General features: G+C 43.9%; 1 long non-coding RNA gene across 1 annotated transcript; it reads left to right on the forward strand.

Annotated features, from left to right (window-relative positions):
• Positions 1–872: 872 nt before the first annotated feature.
• On the forward strand, positions 873–14,363 carry LOC132866800 (uncharacterized). The gene is made up of 4 exons (XR_009650627.1): positions 873–1,032; positions 9,080–9,246; positions 10,043–10,563; positions 13,809–14,363. It is a non-coding gene; the product is annotated as an uncharacterized LOC132866800 (long non-coding RNA).
• The last annotated feature ends 5,609 nt before the right edge of the window (positions 14,364–19,972 follow it).

The raw sequence follows: 19,972 nt of genomic DNA on the forward strand, positions 1-19,972 counted from the left end.
AATTCGATCTGCTAGGTTCCTGGCACTGCGTTATCGGTTCTTCAATGGAGCAGAGTCTGGGTTCCCCACCCTGTTTGGAAACGTAATCATAAAGCAATGCGCTGGGCGAGCAGGGCGTAGCAGCAAAACTGAGACTTGGAGCTGTTTTGTGGAGGGGAATTTACTTTTCCCATTCTGCAGGCTGAAGAAAAGCCTGGAGATGAGCCAGGAGCAACAGAGACAGACGCACAAGGAGCACAGGGCGTAATATATAGAGGCGTTTCGAACTTACATACCACACACACACAAATATATTTCTGATTCCGATGCAGCAGCTTGTCTTAAGTTCCTCACAAACAAATGTCACATGCAGCATATTGAAGTCTCTCAATGCAATGTGACAATCATTTTGATTTACGGCTGTTAATAAGAGTGATTCTCTGACATCCCTCCAGCACTCCTTTCCCTGCGCACACGCACACACACACACACACACACACACAATTACCCCCCCTTCCCTCATCCCCCCCACCCCTAAGACCCATCCCAGCCCATCAGAGGTTCCCCTCAATGATGTCACTCGCCCCGATGGCTGGATTTTCCTGGCATGACATTACACACCAAGCTTAAGCAGTAGCTGCCAAAATGGGGTGTGTCAAACACACACACACACACACACACACACACACATACAGACACACAAACACACCTTCAGCTCCTAACCTGTCGCTGCAGGTACGGCTGTGGGGCGTGTGCCGTGTGAATGATCTTGAGTCAATCTCAAAATCCAAAACAAAATCACACGTTGCCAAAACTCACCCCAACCCCCCTTCTCTCCCCAACAAAAAAAAAATCCCAGAAAGTTGGGCTGAATGGTGATCACCTGGGAAAAGTATATGAGAGGAAAAAAAGAGTCCAAGTGAGACGGAAAGCAAGGGAGAGAAGTAGAGACAGAGAGACGGAGTGAGCTCTCTCACGGGTATTAGTAGCCATTGATGTTTAAGTCTGGGAAATTGACTCGGTGCCGACGTTGGAACAAAGCAAAGCTGCCAGGTGTGTCGTCCTCAACACACTCGGTTACACACACACACACACACTTACGGACATGTGCACAAACATACCACACATGTCTACATGCATGAACAAAGAACACGCCCATACATACAGAGACATACAGTGCATACACCTCCATACACACACACATGAGAAAAATAAAACCAGCTTGTTGTTTTTCAGTGTAATGAGAATACCTAGCTGTCATAATGTCAAAAGCTGACACAGGATCAACCGCTTATGTATAAATCTGTCAATGCTCAAAGCTGACATGGCATAAAAGCTGATCGCACCTCGGTGTGTGACGAACAAAGCAGGCGAAGCTATTAGCAAGCTAGTTTATCTACATTTTCCAGTAAATTGGCTGCATTAGGTTTGTTTTTTCTTCTTTTCCTTAAATCGCGGACACTCTTACAATGTTGAATAGTGAAAAGTGTGTTGTTTTGGATACTTTTTGAGTTCACTGTAAAGCAAACGTAGGTTTGAGAACGTAGAATTGTTATCCATACAGGACACTTCTTCCATGGAATAAAAATGTGTACTATTCCCTTCCTGCAGGTTCCATTCATCTGGTTCGATAGCGTGGAATATTGTTATATCACTTATCCTACGTGTATTATTTCACTCTACCCAATGGAGAATGAGTGTTGAATATGGTTTACGATATCGCATGGTTGTCAAGACAATATGACATCACACGTCGGAGACGTAAAACTTCTGCGCTAGCGAGTGACTGGGACAATTTGTAAACAAATATGGCCGCCAGGTTTGCTTTGTTAAAAACTGAAGATTTTGAGAGAATTTTGGCTGCCAGGTCGCTCAGTTGTGTGTAGCTATCAATGTTGATTTTAAAAGTAAGTAAGTAAATTACACAGGGAAAATAATAATAATAATAATAATAATAATAATAATAAGGGCGGCACGATGGTGTAGTGGTTAGCGCTGTCGCCTCACAGCAAGAAGGTCCAGGTTCGAGCCCCGTGGCTGGCGAGGGCCTTTCTGTGTGGAGTTTGCATGTTCTCCCCGTGTCCGCGTGGGTTTTCTCCGGGTGCTCCGGTTTCCCCCACAGTCCAAAGACATGCAGGTTAGGCTAATTGGTGGCTCTAAATTGACTGTAGGTGTGAGTGTGAATGGTTGTCTGTGTCTGTGTCAGCCCTGTGATGACCTGGAGACTTGTCTAGGGTGTACCCCGCCTTTCGCCCGCAGTCAGCTGGGATAGGCTCCAGCTTGCCTGCGACCCTGTAGAAGGATAAAGCGGCTAGAGATAATGAGATGAGATAATAATAATAATAATAATAATAATCAGCTTGACTGCACAAGCATTGGCCTTTGCTAACACTATAACACTACTTCGCTAACACTACACTGGCTGGAAGGTAACTGGACTGCCGTGCTAACAGCACCAAGTCACAGGTAAGCTAGTGTTGGCCTTTGCTAACGCTACTGCTACACCGGCTGGAAGGTAACTGGACTGCCGTGCTAACAGCACTGAGTCATGGGTAAGCTCGCATTGGCCTTCACTAATGCTACTGCTACACTGGCTGGAAGGTAACTGGACTGCCGTGCTAACAGCACAGAATCACAGATAAGCTAGTGTTGGCCTTTGCTAATGCTACTGCTACACCGGCTGGAAGGTAACTGGACTGCCGTGCTAACAGCACTGAGTCATGGGTAAGCTCGCATTGGCCTTCACTAATGCTACTGCTACATCGGCTGGAAGGTAACTGGACTGCCGCAAGGTTTGCTTCGTTAAAAATGCACCATTGTGTGTAGCTGTCAATGTTGATTTTAAAAGTAACTAAGCAAATTACACAGGGAAAATAAGAATAATAATAATCATATTCGGCTTGACTGCACTAGCATTGGCCTTCGCTAACACTATAACACTACTTTGCTAACACTACACTGGCTGGAAAGTAACTGGACTGCCGTGCTAAAAGCACCGAGTCACAGGTAAGCTAGCGTTGGCCTTCGTTAACGCTACTGCTACACTGGCTGGAAGATAACTGGACTGTCGTGCTAACAGCACCGATTCACGGGAAAGCAAGCATTGGCCTTTGCTAACACTACTGCTACACTGGCTGGAAGGTAACTGGACTGCCGTACTAACAGGACCAAGTCACAGGTAAGCTAGCATTGGCCTTTGCTAACATTACTGCTACACCAGCTGGAAAGTAACTGGACTGCCACAAGGTTTGCTTCATTAAAAATGCACTGTTATGTATAGCTGTTTATGTTGATTTTAAAAGTAACTAAGCAAATTACACAGGAAAAAAAATAAAAATAATAATAATAATAATAATAATAATAATATTCGGCTTGACTGCGCTAGCATTGGCCTTTGCTAACATTACACTGGCTGGAAGGTAACTGGACTCCTGCGCTAACAGCACCGAGTCGCAGGTAAGCTAGCATTGGCCTTCAAGAATGCTGACATGAAGAGAGTGTGTATGTATAATAATAATAATAATAATAATAATAATAATAATAATAATATTAGTTGGCTTTTTTCGTGGTCTATCAGATATGGTCCATTCAGCTACTCATCTTTGACTCATTCAGTATCATGCTAGCTGAATGGAATACATCTGATATACTACTCAACGAGGTTTCCTCTGGGTGCTCTGGTTTCCCCCACAGTCCAAAGACATGCAGGTTAGGATAATTGGTGGCTCTAAATTGACTGTAGGTGTGAATGGTTGTGTGTCTCTGTGTGTCAGCCCTGTGATGACCTGGTGGCTTGTCCAGGGTGTACCCCACCTCTCACCCATAGTCAGCTGAGATAGGCTCCAGCTTGCCCGTGACCCTGCATAGGATAAGCCATTACGGATAATGGATGGATGGTACCTGGGGGAAAATGTAAAAAAAATCTCTGGTTAAAACAGAAAGGTGTGAACATTAATGTTTTCAGCAGTTTATGCTACAGTAGCTCTTCTGTTCTTCTGGATTGGACCATATGGACTAGCCTTCGTGCCCCACGCGAATCAATCAGTGAGCCGTCGACACCCATGACCCTGTCGCCGGTTCACCGGTTGTCCTTCCTTGAATCACTTTTGGTAGGTACTAACCACTGCATACCAGGAACACCCCACATGTGTCATTTTGGAGATGCTCAAACCCATCACAATTTGTCCCTTATCAAAGTCACTCAGATCCTTACGCTTGCCCATTTTTCCTGCTTCAAACATATCAACTTTAAGAACTTACTCTTCTCTTGCTGCCTAATATATCCCACCCCTTGACAGGTGCCATTGTATGTAATGAGATAATCAATGTTAATGTTATTCACTTCACATCTCAGTGGTCATAGTCTTACGGCTGATCAATGTATTTCACAAGTTTACTGTCAAAAATCACAATCATGTGATCATGTGAGCAATATGTATGAAGAAAGTGTGAAAGGGTTAACTCTCTTTACTGCTGAACGTTTACTTTCTGCAGTAGCTTTACAAGGTGATGGATCATGGAGGTTATGACTGAGGACTGTCAGTGTTTTCCCAACTGAGTTCTCGGTAACCATTACTCAAATTGTGTCATAATGAGTCACTTTCTGTAGTCAGAGGTGTCTGTGTGTGTGAGAAAGTGTGTGTGAATCCCAAATGCCTCAGCGTTTGAATCTAAAGACTTACTTACTTAGACTTAGGGGCTCCTGTGTCGTCCGACACATGAGGCAGTTAGGTTGGCCCAGCAGGCTCGGTCAGCAGCCATCCTCTTTACATCCTTCCAACTCATGTTGACTGCTTGGAGGTCCCTCTCAGTTGTCTGTCTGTAGTTCATCCTAGGGCGACCTCTGCATCTCTTCCCCTGTGGGTTCCACTGCAGGACTTGGTTTGCCAGTCTGTCTGGCACGAGCCTTGTAGCATGGCCTAGCCAGCTCAGACGCTGTTTACATATTGTTGCATCCCATCATCCCATCTGATGCCCAGGATCTTCCGCATACATTTACTATCAAAGCCATCCAGTCTCTTTTCTTGACTTATTTTCATGTGCCAGGTTTCACAACCATACAAGAGAGTGGAGACAACATTGCTATTGTAAAACCGCAGCTTTGTCTTGAGGGAAAGTTTCTTACTAGCCCAGATCTTGCCAAGCTGGTTGAAAGCAGAAGTGGAAAAACCCGGGTGCAGAAAGTAAAAACCCTGCCACATTTTTGCTCCAGCCAATTCAATGAACCAGCTGATCCTAATTAGCACATCCCCTTAGCCAGGTTGATGAGCTAATTGGTGAAATCACCTGTGTTGAGAGCACAGGCAGAAGGAAAACCTAAGCAGGACTTTTACTTTGTCAATCCAGTTTTTCCACCTCTGGTTGAAAGCAGCTGAGGCCTTTCCTATTCTGCAGTCCAGTGCTTTATCCATGTCTCCTCTGTTGTTGATGGAGCTCCCTAGGTAGGTAAAGTTCTCCACCACTTCCACTTCATTCTGGTCAATGATCATACTTGTTGGTGGAGGGTGTGTCCCTACCAGCATGTTCTTTGTCTTTTTGGCACTGATGCTGAGTCCAATGCTGCTTGCAGATGAGCCTATGTTGTTCACTAGGGGTTGGAGGTCTCGTGTACAGTCAGCCACCGCAGCAATGTCGTCAGCAAAGTCAAGGTCTGCTAGTTTTGTTTCCTGTACCCACTGTATCCCTCTCTCCTTTGTTGCCTTCCCAAGTACCCAATCAATAGCCATGGCAAAAAGGATTGGTGACAGGACGCATCCTTGGCGGACACCACTTACAACGTCAAACCACCCGCTGTATCCCTCGTCCATCCGAACACAACACTTTGAGTCAGCATATATTTGCTTGATTGCAGAGGTGAGTCTACTTGGAACTCCATATGAGTACATAATGTTCCATAGTGAGGGCCTATGGGTGCTATCGAAAGCCTTGGTGAAGTTAATAAAACTAATGGCCAGTGGTGTTTGTAGTTCTGTACATTTCTCGATGATTCGCTGTAGAATGAATATCTGCTCTGCACAAGATCGCTTTGGGCGGAATCAAGTCAAGTCAACTTTATTGTCAAATATGCTATACATGCTCGACATACAGCACAGATGAAATTTCAGTCCTCTCTGACCCACGGTGCAAACAGGCAATGCAATAAATAAAAATAAAAATAGAATAATTGAAAAAACAAACAATATAAACAGTATAAACACTCTAGATAGGAACTAGACATAGACTAAACACTCAGACAAACAATATAAACAGTATAAATAAACAGTATAAACACCAGCTTGTTGCTCCTGGAGGACCTGATGTACCGCATCTCTCATGCGGTTCAAGATGCATGTAGCATACACCTTTCCCGGTATGGAGAGAAGTGTCACTCCCCTCCAGTTGTCACATTCTGCAAGGTTGCCTTTCTTGGGAATGCACACTACTGCTCCATTCTTCCAGTCCTCCGGTACTTCTCCTGAGTTCCAAGTCTGGTTGCAGAGATGACACATCCATTGGACAGTGCAGTCACCCCCGGCTTTCAGCATCTCAGCAGTAATGCCATCCATGCCTGGTGATTTGTTGTTCTTCAGGGTCTTGATGGCTTCCTGGACTTCAGTTTCTGTAAAGTCACCAGTGTCAATGGGTAGTGGGTGCGACAGTTCATCGAAAACTGTTGGTGGTGAAGTAGGGTCTGGACGGTTGAGGACTTCCTTGAAGTGTTCTGCCCATCTGGCAAGTTTGTCCTCTCCCTTCGACAATAGGGTCCCGTCCTTCGCCTTGACTGGGCCTGAGTGGGCTTTGGAACTGCCAGTGATCTTCTTGGCTATCTGGTATACAGTTCGCATATCATTCCGGGCTGCTGCTCCTTCTGCTTCCTCTGCCTGTCTCTCCATCCATGCCCGTCTATCTCTCTGGACACTGTGCTTCACTTCTCTGTTCTTCTCCATGTACTCATGGTGGACAGCATTGTTGCCAGACTTGTTGTTGTATCTCCTCTGGTGGAGGGTTTTCCTTTCACTGATTAGTTTCCAGGTGTGATCGCTGATCCAAGCTTTTTGGAGGGACTTCTTGTAGCCCAAGACTTCTTCCCCCACTGCAGACATTGCTTCCTTCAGCTCATCCCACCATACTGTTGACCCTGGAGGCAGGTCTGCTAGACCAGAGAACCGGTTTCTCAGGGAGGCCTCAAACTGCTCTCCTGGAGCAGGATCTTTCAATTTGCCGGTGTCAAACCTCTTGAGTAGAGATGCCTTCTTCTTTTGCTTCTTTAGTTTGATCTTTATTTTGGCAATAGAGAGGTAGTGGTCGCTGCCGACATCCGCTCCTCTGTATAAACGGACATCTTGTAGACATGGGGTCCTCCATATTGGACCAATGGTGATATGGTTGATCTTTGTCCTAGTTGTGTGGTCATTTGATAACCATGTTACCTTGTAAATGTCCTTGTGCTCAAAATGTGATGAGCCAATCTTCATATTGTTCATTGAGCAGAACTGTACAAGTCTATTCCTGTTGTCTGTATGGTTGCCGAAAGCGTGCGGGCCCAGGGTATGCTCAAAACCCTCTCTACTTCCTCCAATCTGTGCGTTCATGTCTCCCATGACAATAAGGATGTCATGGCGAGGGGTCCTGTCGACCAAATCTTGGAGTTGCTGGTAGAGTGTATCTTTTGTGGGTATCCTCACGTTCATTTGTTGGAGCATAGCACTGCACTATGGTGACCTTTACATGGTTAGTTATGAATCTTGCAGTCAAGAGACGCTCATTTATGGGTGACCATTCCTCAAGTGCATTACTGGCTGGCTTGTCCAGTATAAGAGCTACTCCATCCCAGTGGATTCCATCTTGTCGGCCTGAGAATAATATGGTTTTGTTGTCTGATACAAACTTGCCTGAGTCTGTCCAACGGATCTCACTTAGGCCTAGTATGTTAATATTGTATTCTTCCATTTCCTTAATGACCTGTGCTAGTTTGGATGCCTGGTAGAGAGTTCTCACATTCCAGTATCCAATACGTGTAGTTGATTTTGCAGACAGGACTCTGGTCCTCAGGGCACTAGCTTCCTCTGTGAGGCTTTCACTGGTGTCCATCCTTCTGTCTCCATCCGGAGATGACTGTTGTCCTGGCTGCTTAGAAGCTGCTTTTCTCCTAACTGTTTTCGTAGCAGTTGATTTTTACAGGGACAGGTCACTGACCTGAAGCCAAACCTCGTCCTTTTCTATCCCGCTGACAGGAGGGCGGTATTGTGCCCATCCTTTAGCGACTACCCAATTTCCACCCCCTCATTCAAGGTTACAGAGTAGGGACGTTGCACCTACCCCAGGACTAGGAAATTGGTACATTCGGGCCTCTGCACCACAACAAGGCGGATGGACCGGGAGCCCCAGGTGTTTGGGCATCCCAGCAGAGGATCTACAGAACTTGCTAACAAAATGTATAGCTAGCATGAAATCTCGGCTGCTCTAACTAGCCTGGATTACACATTAGTCTTTCTCCAAATCAGTATCCACTGTGTTGTGTTAGCTGTATAACTGTGAACACATGAGAAGTAAACATATTTAGTATTCTTTAGCAAGCTAGTTATCCAGCTAAAGGTTTTAAATATAAAAAATGATATGATGATAGCTATCTTGCTAATATTTACATATATTTATGTTTATTAGCAAACTGAGAACTAGCTAGCATATCCCTACAGCTACACTGTGTTTAGCTAGCTATATAATAATAACTTGGCAGACTAACAAGCTAACGCTAGCTTCTGTGCTCCATATCAGGGACAGTTAGCAGCCAGCAGCTAGCAGCTAGCAAGTGAGAGCAAACTAAAAGATTAAAAACACAAACGTAGTTGCTTTTACTTCTTCCTCAAGTTGCTCAGACACCAGTTTGTCTCAGACTAGCTCTCCATGCCTCATGAATAGTGTTAGCAAAAAAAAAAAAAAGATGAATACTAAAGATGACATACTAAACATTTTTTCAGGACTATAGGCCGATAAGCGATCAAATTATTAAACATTTTATCTCATTTCAACTGCACTTTCTGCTTTTTTCAAGCATTTATTTCAAGAAATGTCAAGAAATAAGCTTCATATTTCTTTCTCATATTTGTTCTTTACTCCACAGTGCTGCTGAATTCTGGACTCTGATTGGTCAGAATTGGTGCAGAACAACAGCACCTCTGACAATAAATAGTGCAGCTGCAAATCACACTTATCATCGCTATGGCAACAGCTCATTCACAAGGACTTGTAAGGCCATAAGGATGCTCCATATAAACGTGTTTAAAAAAGGTGTTTAATTGTTGATATTATGACATCATATAAACAGTTATTCCGTGAAATCAAGTCGTACGTGAGCTGATAGCCGACGAGGTGCGTAGCACCGAGTTGTCTATAATCCATGTACGACGAGATTGAGTGGAATAACTGTTTTATTCTATCCACATTCACTGGATTTTGAGAAACAGAGCATTTTTTTTTTTTTGCGAATTTGATAAATAAAAACTTTATACAAAACGTCCGGCAAAATCATTTCTGCTTAGAATGTAAACAAACCGGCGAAATGACAGGAGCACTTTGTGAAAAATGTGATAATAATTCTTGAAAAAAAAAGATATGTTTTTACCATGAAATACTTTCATTCCATATTTTGTTGCTTTTTTTTTTGTATTTTGGGGGGTTTTGTTTTCGAGTAGAGTTTTTATTTATCGGTTGGTTCAGCAATATGGTCCACCATTTTGTTTTTCTTCTTTAGGTTTTTTTTTTGTGGTTTGTAAACCAACTTAAAGGTGCATTACTGCCACCGACTGGGCTGGAGTGTGGAACAGGAGTTACTGGGGGGGGAAAATTATATTCTTTTAGCTATTTCTGTTTCTTTTAAATACTTGATAAATCTGACTTGATGCGTGCCGCCATTTTGTTTTTCTCTACTCACGGTATATGAGCTGATATCCTAGGTGTAGAGTAGCCAATCAGAGCGCATGATTGCTCATATCCGGTGAATGTGGATAGAATAAAATCACTTATACGCTCACCAGCCACTTTAATAGGAATTTGTTGATTCTGAGATCCCTGTTCTTGGCTGCAGGAGTGGAACCCAATGTGTTCTTCTGTCCGCTGTTGCTTGCTGAGATGCTTTTCTGGTCACCACGGTTGTACAGAGTGATTATATGAGTTACTATATCCTTCCTGGCAAAAAAAAAACATGAATCTGTCCATTTTCCTCTGACCTCTCTTAACAAGGTGTTTGTTTCCACCCATAAAACTGTCGCTCACTCACTCAACTTGATGTTTTTTGCACCATTCCGTCTGTGTAAACTCTAGAGACTGTTGTGTGTGAAAACCCCAGGAGGAGATCAGCAGTTTCTGAAATACTCAAACCTTCATGCTCCATCTGGCTCAAACCAACACGCATGGCACAGTGAAATGAAAGTCACACTTCTTTAAGATCACAGTGTTTCCCATTCTGATGTCTGAACATTGTGAACATTAACTGAAGCTGGTGGTTTTGTATCTGCATGCTTCACTGCTGTCAAGAGATCGGCTGATTAAAGAACTGCATCAGACAAACAGCAGGTGGATGTATGGGTGTTCCTAATAAAGTGGCTGGTGAGTGTATGATTACTTTGCTACGATATATGTTTTCTGTAAGGACAAATGTGTTTATGTAAGATTTATGGAAGAAAGGCGTCTCCAGGGTCAGGGCTTTTTAATAGTCAAGCAAGAGGCTGGTGAGGGAACGAATGTTTATCGCTACAGTGGGAACGTACTTGTTGTGCAGGCGTTCCACAACATCAAGCGTATCTGTAAATGGATTTTTAAAAAAAAGGACCTCTAATTCTTTCAATAATACACACATTTGGATCAGATTATTGTGTTATGGGAGGAGTGAAATATTCTGGGACATGCTGTAATTGGAAAATAATCAACTTCAGGGTGGTGAAAGTAACTCTGATTCGTCACACCACCCTGTTCCTGATTATTTATTTCTTGTTTATGTTAAACCTGAGGGTTTGGGGCTTTTTTTGTTGTTTTTTGGGGGGGAGGGTTTGATGGGATGACGGACAAATTCTGATATTGCACCATCAATTCCTGAGACTTTTAATGATTTATTTGTCTAAAGCCCAGAGACAGAGACGGCGTTGTTTCTTGTGACTCACAGATCGTTGTTTGATTGTTGCTCTGGATCAGCTGTCTGGAAATCTGGTGACGTGTGTGTGTGTGTGTGTGTGTGTGTGTGTGTGTGTGTGTTCCAGCTCTGGGATTGGGATAATGAGTTAGCATACATGGTCATGATCTGTCCTCTTGTTCAAGCACATCCTGCAGGATCATCTCACAGTGAATGAAGGGGAGGTTGGTTTAGCCTGAGGGGCATCAGACAGGCAAAGTCATCCAGACGGGTCTCCATACTTAGAGAGATGTATGTGTGTGTGTTAGCCCAAAGCCTCTTCCTCTCCCACTTTTCTTCCTCTCTCATGGGAAAGAGTCACGCCTTTAAAAGAATAGAGATAAAAAAGAGCGGGGGGAAAAAGAAACAAGCTTCTCTCTTTTCTCCCACACAGCTCTGATGGGAATCCTGCTTCCCTCCGTCACTGTAAACACCGATGACACACTGCATCTTAGGATTGTATACGAATCAACGTATTCTGAGACATGTATGGAGCTGCTCCGTCTTACTGCTAAGACCTTCTCAGACTGCTCACAAGACTCTCGTTTATGACCAATACGCACTTCCAACACCCAGATTAGACCTTAGGCCTGTGTCTCACTCAGAGATTTAATTGCTTAGAAATAATGGAAGGGTTTAATGAAGTGCTTAAACACACACAAACACTGTGTTTTACCATCCAGTCAATCCCTCGCCTCTTGATTCTTACATTATACAGCTCACACCCAAGACAAAAAACTTCGTATGTTCAGTTTGCTCCAAAACGTTCAAGAACTCCTGCGTTAAAGGATGGTGTATTCTTGTGAAAAGGTTCGCAAGGGTTTTTTCGAGGTCTGAGCAAACCTTTTCATGATTAACCATCACATCAAACATATGACACCTCACCAGGACAACACTTTTATTTTGCATTACAATAACATTACGTTAGAGAAAGGCAAAGGGACAGGAGGGTACAGAAATATAGACAGCGGTATCATTTCTCCTGAAATGTCTGAGACAAACTGTACATCACATCTCGCTGTGGAGAGTGCGGCTTGCCTGGTCATTGGCAGAGTGTGTGTGGGCGTTTCTCGTGAGAACTCCAGGAGCAGTGGCCTGTTCGAACAAAGGCAGTGTGTTAGGCCTACACAGTAATTAGAGACTCTGAAACAGAATTAATGGAAGTGTCTGTGTGTGCATGCATATACACTTACACACACACAAGCAAAGCTCCTCTTCCCCCGGATGGTGTGTCCTCAGAGGATGGGATTGAAATGGTTTAAGTTTTACCTGCAATTACGTTTTTGTATTTGTATCTTTGAAAGGCAAAACATTGGAAATGTCGGTTCTTGTTGAGCAGAATGTTTGGGTCCTTATTATTTAAAATACTGGTAATATGAAGAATCTTCGTGTATGTCATGATATGCAAGATACTGACATACAGTATTTGGGTCTTTGAGCAACAGATTATTTGTGTATTCCCATTTGTAATAACAGAATATTAGTGTGTGTCAAGCAGGATATTGGTGTACCAGTATGAGTGGGGAGCGAACCAAGTCTGAGAACCATAAAGACAGGGATTAACTGAGAGTAGGCATCTTAAAAACTGGGACTTACCAAGATTTGGAATGTTAAACATTGGGATTAGCCAAGACGTACAACCTTAAAGATTTGGACTAATCAATAGTGAGAACCTTAAACCTCAGACTACCTAAGACTTAAAAGGTTAAAGCTTAAGCGCTAGACAAGAAATAGATCCTTAAATACTGAGGCTAACCAAGAGGCAGAATCTTAAAGATTGGGACTAACTAAGAAAACTAGAACTGATTAATAAAGCAAAGCTTAAATATTGGTCCTAACCAAAAGTACGGACCTTAAAAATTTGGTGTAGCCAAGAGTTAGACACCTAAAAACTCAGACTACCCAAGAGATAGAACCTTAAAGATTGGGAATAACCAAGAGGCAGAACCTTAATGACTGGGACTAACTAAGAAAACTGGAACTGATTAATAATAAAATCCTTAAATACTGGGACTTACCAAAAGTAGAGACCTTTAAAATTTAGTGTAGCCAAGAGTTAGACACTTGAAAACTCAGACTACCCAAGAGATAGAACCTTAAAGATTGGGAATAACCAAGAAGGAGAACCTTAAAGACTGGGACTGGCCAATAGTAAGAACCATAAAGACTAGGACTAACCAAAAGGCACAACATTAAATACTGGGTCTAATCATGACTTTGGACATTACAAACTGGCCCCAATCAAGAGTGAGAACCTTAAAAACTCAGACATAAATCCTCAAAGACTGGGACTAACCATGAATGAGACACTTAAACACTGGGATTACCCAAAAGTAAGAACCGTAAATACTGAGATTGGGCAATCAATGAGTATTTTCTCACTCCTGTAATTTAGCTTCTGTTCAGCGTATTTATGACTGGTTGTTGACACACGCTCCAAGTAGAAAAATCTTAAAACATTTCATACATGGAGAATAAATTTACTGATTCTGATCATCTGAAGAATTCATACAAACTGCATAAGGTATGAGCAACAATTCGAAATATTCCGGTCATACTATAGGTAACAAGTTTATTCGTGCAACAAGAGCGCTATCACAACACGCTTGTTTATGTGCGGGCCGGGGCATTCAGAACACAGATATGGGAAATGCACTGTTCCTTGTGTCTTTCTTGCGTAACACAGGCAGGAGGATGCAGAAGTGCGAGACGGCAGGCACCACTTCGATTCGGGACGGATCCAGAGGGTACAGCTTGGAATCCTGATCAAATTTCATGTGTGGGAAAGATGCTGGTTGAGAGAGCGAGAGAGAGAGAGAGATCACTTGTCCAAAACAGTTGTGCAGCTGTGTTCACACAAACAGAGCCATATGAGAGACACTGTTGGCCTTGGCTGCCCTGAACCCAGAAACTCGGAAAAAAAATAATTGACATTTTACAACATTTGACAAAACAATGAAAACAGCACACATGGTTCTTCAAACAGGGCATAAACCCTGATAAAGCCTGCGGTTGGTTTTTTGCTTTATCTGAATTCAAGTGCAAGTGAGAGTAAAATTGTGAGTGTGTGTGAGAGTGTGAGAGAGAGAGCACTTGACATTATTATCCGTGGCCACAGATGTTGCTCTCACAGATGTGTTCGGCCCCAGGGCACCGCTGGTCCTCCACCTTCCCAGCATGCCGAGTGCGAATCAAAACTGGCTCGAGTTTTTGTGGCTCTTTGAAATTAAACACGTCCCCAGGAAGCACAGTAAATTATGGAGATTACGGAACAGCTTCAGAGCCCCCCCCCCCCCCCCCCCCCTTTATTTTTTTAAACATGTGCGCGCACACACACACTTCACTTGTTGAATGCTAATTTTGCTGACTCAACTTTTTTCCTTGTCCTGGAATGTATAGGGTGTGTTTTACTGACTGATCCTGACTCCATACATGTCTTTATCCTCTTTAACACACAAAAGCACACACACAAGTATATCACAATACATACATAGTACATACACACACACTCTTTCACTCCTTCACTCTTTACCATTAATTATCGTTCGATCAATCAGAGATGGACAAAGTACCCAACTTTATTACTTAAGTCAAAGTACAGATCCCACTGGTCAAATGTTACTCAAATACAAGTGAAAGTTGTACAGTTAAATTTTTTACTTAAGTTAAAGTACTGAAGTATTTGCTTTTAAAAAATAAGTATTAAAAGTACATTTTCTGTCAACGCATCGTTGTATTATTGCCACAATGCTTACAAAACCAAATGCCATTACCAAAGACAGAAATGTGAATTCACAAAATGAACACATGCTGTACCATCATGGTGGTTTAACGTTAAGCTAGCTAGTCAGTGAAGCTCCACCTGACATGCTAGCAAACTCTTTTCAAACTCAAAATCATATTGGATAGCTAACGCTACTAGAAAAGAAAGATTTATACATTCTGCTTATTTGGCAAGATTATGCTAAAACATTTCTGAAAGCACTTCAGATAAGTTAACGTTATTCATGTTAGCGTAACTCTGGTTTTGCATGCTAACTAACAGTGTCCAAGTTAACTAGCTATGTGTAAACGTTAGCCGTGGACAAGGTGATGGCAACTTGGCAGGCAAATCCATAGAAAGTCATTTGACTAACCAGACTGCATAGCTATTGCAACGTTATCGCTAGCTCTAAAAGCACAGACAACTTCATTACCAGCTTTCTCTTGGAATAAAATGTTTATATATCTCAATATGCTTCCAGAGGTTGGACGGCGAGTTTTTGTAGGCCATGATATGGTTCGTTTCGGCAAACAAAGCAAACATTTAAAACGAAACAAACCTTTATTCCTTTCAGAAAACTGAAACATGGGTTCTAGGTATGGCCATGGGGGCGTGCATTCCCCAGAAGAACTACCTCCTTCCATTCTGCCATCAACTGATCATGTTCAAATAATGCTGCGGAGAAAATCACTGAACTTTATTTTATCCAGACTATGGACGTGACGTGACCCTAGTGATTACTGATCGGCTGTCTCAGTGTCACCTGCAGAAAAACTAATCATGTTTTAGAAAAGAAAAAAATATCGACTTTCAAAGCTGCTTCATAATAACGAGTAACGAGGACCTTGATAGAAATGTAGTGGAGTAAAAAGTACGATATTTGTCTTTCAAATGTAGTGAAGTTAAAGTCATAAGTTTAAAAAAAAAATAATACTAAAGTAAAGTGCAGATACTCAAAAAGTGTACTTAAGTACAGTACTCAAGTAAATGTACTTTTTTACTGTCCACCTCTGCGATCAATGGAGTTCTTCGGCCACATTATGAGAAAGGAAGGAACTGAACATCTTGGAGTTACAGGAAAGATCAAGAGAAGAAGAGAACGAGTGAATGACCTTTTTGAAGAGTGGTACTGATTAGATAAAGACCCCCAGTGAGAATATTCTATGCCTCAGGGAACCGTGACTTGTGGAAGGCCACGATCTCCAACATCCTACTTGGATGTGGTGCACAGAGAGACACTAAGAGAACGTAACACCTTACATTTGTGTTCATAGATCATACTAAAACGTTGCTGAATTCTCGGATAAAATGGAAGGTGTGAAGTGGAGTGTGTGTAAGAGGACATATTTATTTCCAGATATTTTCAAGCTGCTTTCATGAGCAGTGAAAGCAATGTTTAAAAAAAAGTGATCTAATGGCGCCCTCTGCTGTTTGAAGCATGAACAACATGCTGATTTTTTTGAGGGGAGGAAAGAAATCTAACCGGGTACCTTCACTCTCAAATGACTCACTAGCTCAGACATAGTGCACTATCTCATCTCATCAGCCGCTTTATCCTTCTACAGGGTCGCAGGCAAGCTGGAGCCTATCCCAGCTGACTACGGGCGAAAGGCGGGGTACACCCTGGACAAGTCGCCAGGTCATCACAGGGCTGACACATAGACACAGACAACCATTCACACTCACATTCACACCTACGGTCAATTTAGAGTCACCAGTTAACCTAACCTGCATGTCTGTGGACTGTGGGGGAAACCGGAGCACCCGGAGGAAACCCACGCGGACACGGGGAGAACATGCAAACTCCGCACAGAAAGGCCCTCGCCGGCCATGGGGCTTGAACCCAGGACCTTCTTGCTATGAGGCGACAGCGCTAACCACTACACCACCGTGCCGCCCATAGTGCACTATATCTTTTGTAAATTAAATTTAATATATAGATTTAGGCACTGCCTAAAAGCGGAGCTCCCATCTGTTTATGGGTTGTAGAATTTTTTATATCACAACCAGCCTCTTTTGTTTTATTTCTTTACCAGCTATAACATTGTAGCCTGGGCCCGCCCATCCTAAGTGTGACGCAACACGAGGGCCTGTTGCGAACTTAGTCTGGCAAGGCAAGCTATCTCCAGCTCTTCCAAGCTCCCGAAAAATCGGGAGCCAATCAACTTTGAGCATCTCCAACGGCCCTGGGTAGAGGCGTGTTGAAGGCAGTGACGTAGTAGAACTGCGACCGGAAGCCATAGATTGTTTACAGAATCTATGCTGGAAGCGCTTCATTCACTAGAAACATTACGAACATGGAGCAGTGGCAAGCCTTTGACACAGCGGTAGATGCTGTATTGAAAGCATTCAACGGGAAGTTCTCATTGAAAACGGAACAAAGAGCAGCCCTGGAGGTATTTATCTTCTTCGTGTTACTCAAGCAGTTTCCGTCGCGTCACATATGTCAGAGGAAAGAGTGATGTGATTGGTTTAAGCTTCATCACAGCCTTTTCTGGCTTCGACCAGTAGCAAACTGAGGCATTTCAGGGAGGCGGGTCAACCACGCCTTTGGGAAACGGTTGGGCTTAATATCTTTGCCAGACCAAATGCTCGCAGAGCTTTGAAGTCGCGTTAGCCAGACTAATAACATTGGCCACTTGGTGGTGTGTATGACTGGTAATTACTAACACTGGCCACTAGACGGTGTGTATGACTGGTAATTACTAACACTGGCCACTAGGCGGTGTGTATGACTGGTAATTACTAACACTGGCCACTAGACGGTGTGTCTCATCTCATTATCTCATTATCTCTAGCCGCTTTATCCTGTTCTACAGGGTCGCAGGCAAGCTGGAGCCTATCCCAGCTGACTACGGGCGAAAGGCGGGTTACACCCTGGACAAGTCACCAGGTCATCACAGGGCTGACACATAGACACAGACAACCATTCACACTCACATTCACACCTACGGTCAATTTAGAGTCACCAGTTAACCTAACCTGCATGTCTTTGGACTGTGGGGGAAACCGGAGCACCCGGAGGAAACCCACGCGGACACAGGGAGAACATGCAAACTCCACACAGAAAGGCCCTCGCCGGCCACGGGGCTCGAACCCAGGACCTTCTTGCTGTGAGGCAACAGCGCTAACCACTACATAGGCGGTGTGTATGACTAGTAATTACTAACACTGGCCACTAGGCGGTGTGTGTGACTGGTAATTACTAACACTGGCCACTAGGCGGTGTGTGTGACTGGTAATTCCTAACACTGGCCACTAGGTGGTGTGTGTGACTGGTAATTACTAACACTGGCCACTAGGTGGTGTGTGTGACTGGTAATTCCTAACACTGGCCACTAGGTGGTGTGTGTGACTGGTAATTACTAACACTGGCCACTAGGCGGTGTGTGTGACTGGTAATTCCTAACACTGGCCACTAGGTGGTGTGTGTGACTGGTAATTACTAACACTGGCCACTAGGTGGTGTGTGTGACTGGTAATTCCTAACACTGGCCACTAGGTGGTGTGTGTGACTGGTAATTACTAACACTGGCCACTAGGCGGTGTGTGTGACTGGTAATTACTAACACTGGCCACTAGGCGGTGTGTGTGACTGGTAATTACTAACACTGGCCACTAGGCGGTGTGTGTGACTGGTAATTACTAACACTGGCCACTAGGCGGTGTGTGTGACTGGTAATTCCTAACACTGGCCACTAGGTGGTGTGTGTGACTGGTAATTACTAACACTGGCCACTAGGTGGTGTGTGTGACTGGTAATTCCTAACACTGGCCACTAGGTGGTGTGTGTGACTGGTAATTACTAACACTGGCCACTAGGCAGTGTGTGTGACTGGTAATTACTAACAGTGGCCACTAGGCGGTGTGTGACTGGTAATTCCTAACACTGGCCACTAGGTGGTGTGTGGTAATTACTAACACTGGCCACTAGGCGGTGTGTATGACTGGTAATTCCTAACACTGGCCACTAGGATGTGTGGTAATTCCTAACACTGGCCACTAGGCGGTGTGTATGACTGGTAATTACTAACACTGCCCACTAGGCGGTGTGTATGACTGGTAATTACTAACACTGGCCACTAGGCGGTGTGTATGACTGGTAATTACTAACACTGGCCACTAGGCGGTGTGTGTGACTGGTAATTACTAACACTGGCCACTTGGCGGTGTGTGTGACTGGTAATTACTAACACTGGCCACTAGGCGGTGTGTATGACTGGTAATTCCTAACACTGGCCACTAGGCGGTGTGTGTGACTGGTAATTACTAACACTGGCCACTAGGTGGTGTGTGTGACTGGTAATTACTAACACTGGCCACTAGGTGGTGTGTATGATTGGTAATTACTAACACTGACCACTAGGCGGTGTGTATGACTGGTAATTACTAACACTGACCACTAGGCGGTGTGTATCTCATCTCATCTCATCTCATTATCTCTAGCCGCTTTATCCTGTTCTACAGGGTCGCAGGCAAGCTGGAGCCTATCCCAGCTGACTACGGGTGAAAGGCGGGGTACACCCTGGACAAGTCGCCAGGTCATCACAGGGCTGACATATAGACACAGACAACCATTCACACTCACATTCACACCTACGGTCAATTTAGAGTCACCAGTTAACCTAACCTGCATGTCTTTGGACTGTGGGGGAAACCGGAGCACCCGGAGGAAACCCACGCGGACACAGGGAGAACATGCAAACTCCGCACAGAAAGGCCCTCGCCGGCCACGGGGCTCGAACCCGGACCTTCTTGCTGTGAGGCGACAGCGCTAACCACTACACCACCGTGCCGCCGCGGTGTGTATCATAGCCATATAAACATGGACGCCGCCTTCTGCGTAGAATCATACGTCATCCTCGCCGCCATATTGGATGTGGCAAAGTGGAGATTCTTCAACCGTCTCTGGTATAGAGATCTTGCAGTCACATGACCGGAAAGTACACAGCCGCCATCTTGTCGGTAAAAAACACAGCTGAATACTGCTGCACTCGTGTACAAAATGGATAAATTTTAACCGACGGACTACACGGCTCATTTTTCTAATCAACAAATAACTAGATATATGTCTAAAATAAACGACC

The sequence above is a fragment of the Neoarius graeffei genome, chromosome 18 (genome assembly GCF_027579695.1).
Source record: "Neoarius graeffei isolate fNeoGra1 chromosome 18, fNeoGra1.pri, whole genome shotgun sequence".
NCBI lineage: Eukaryota > Metazoa > Chordata > Actinopteri > Siluriformes > Ariidae > Neoarius > Neoarius graeffei.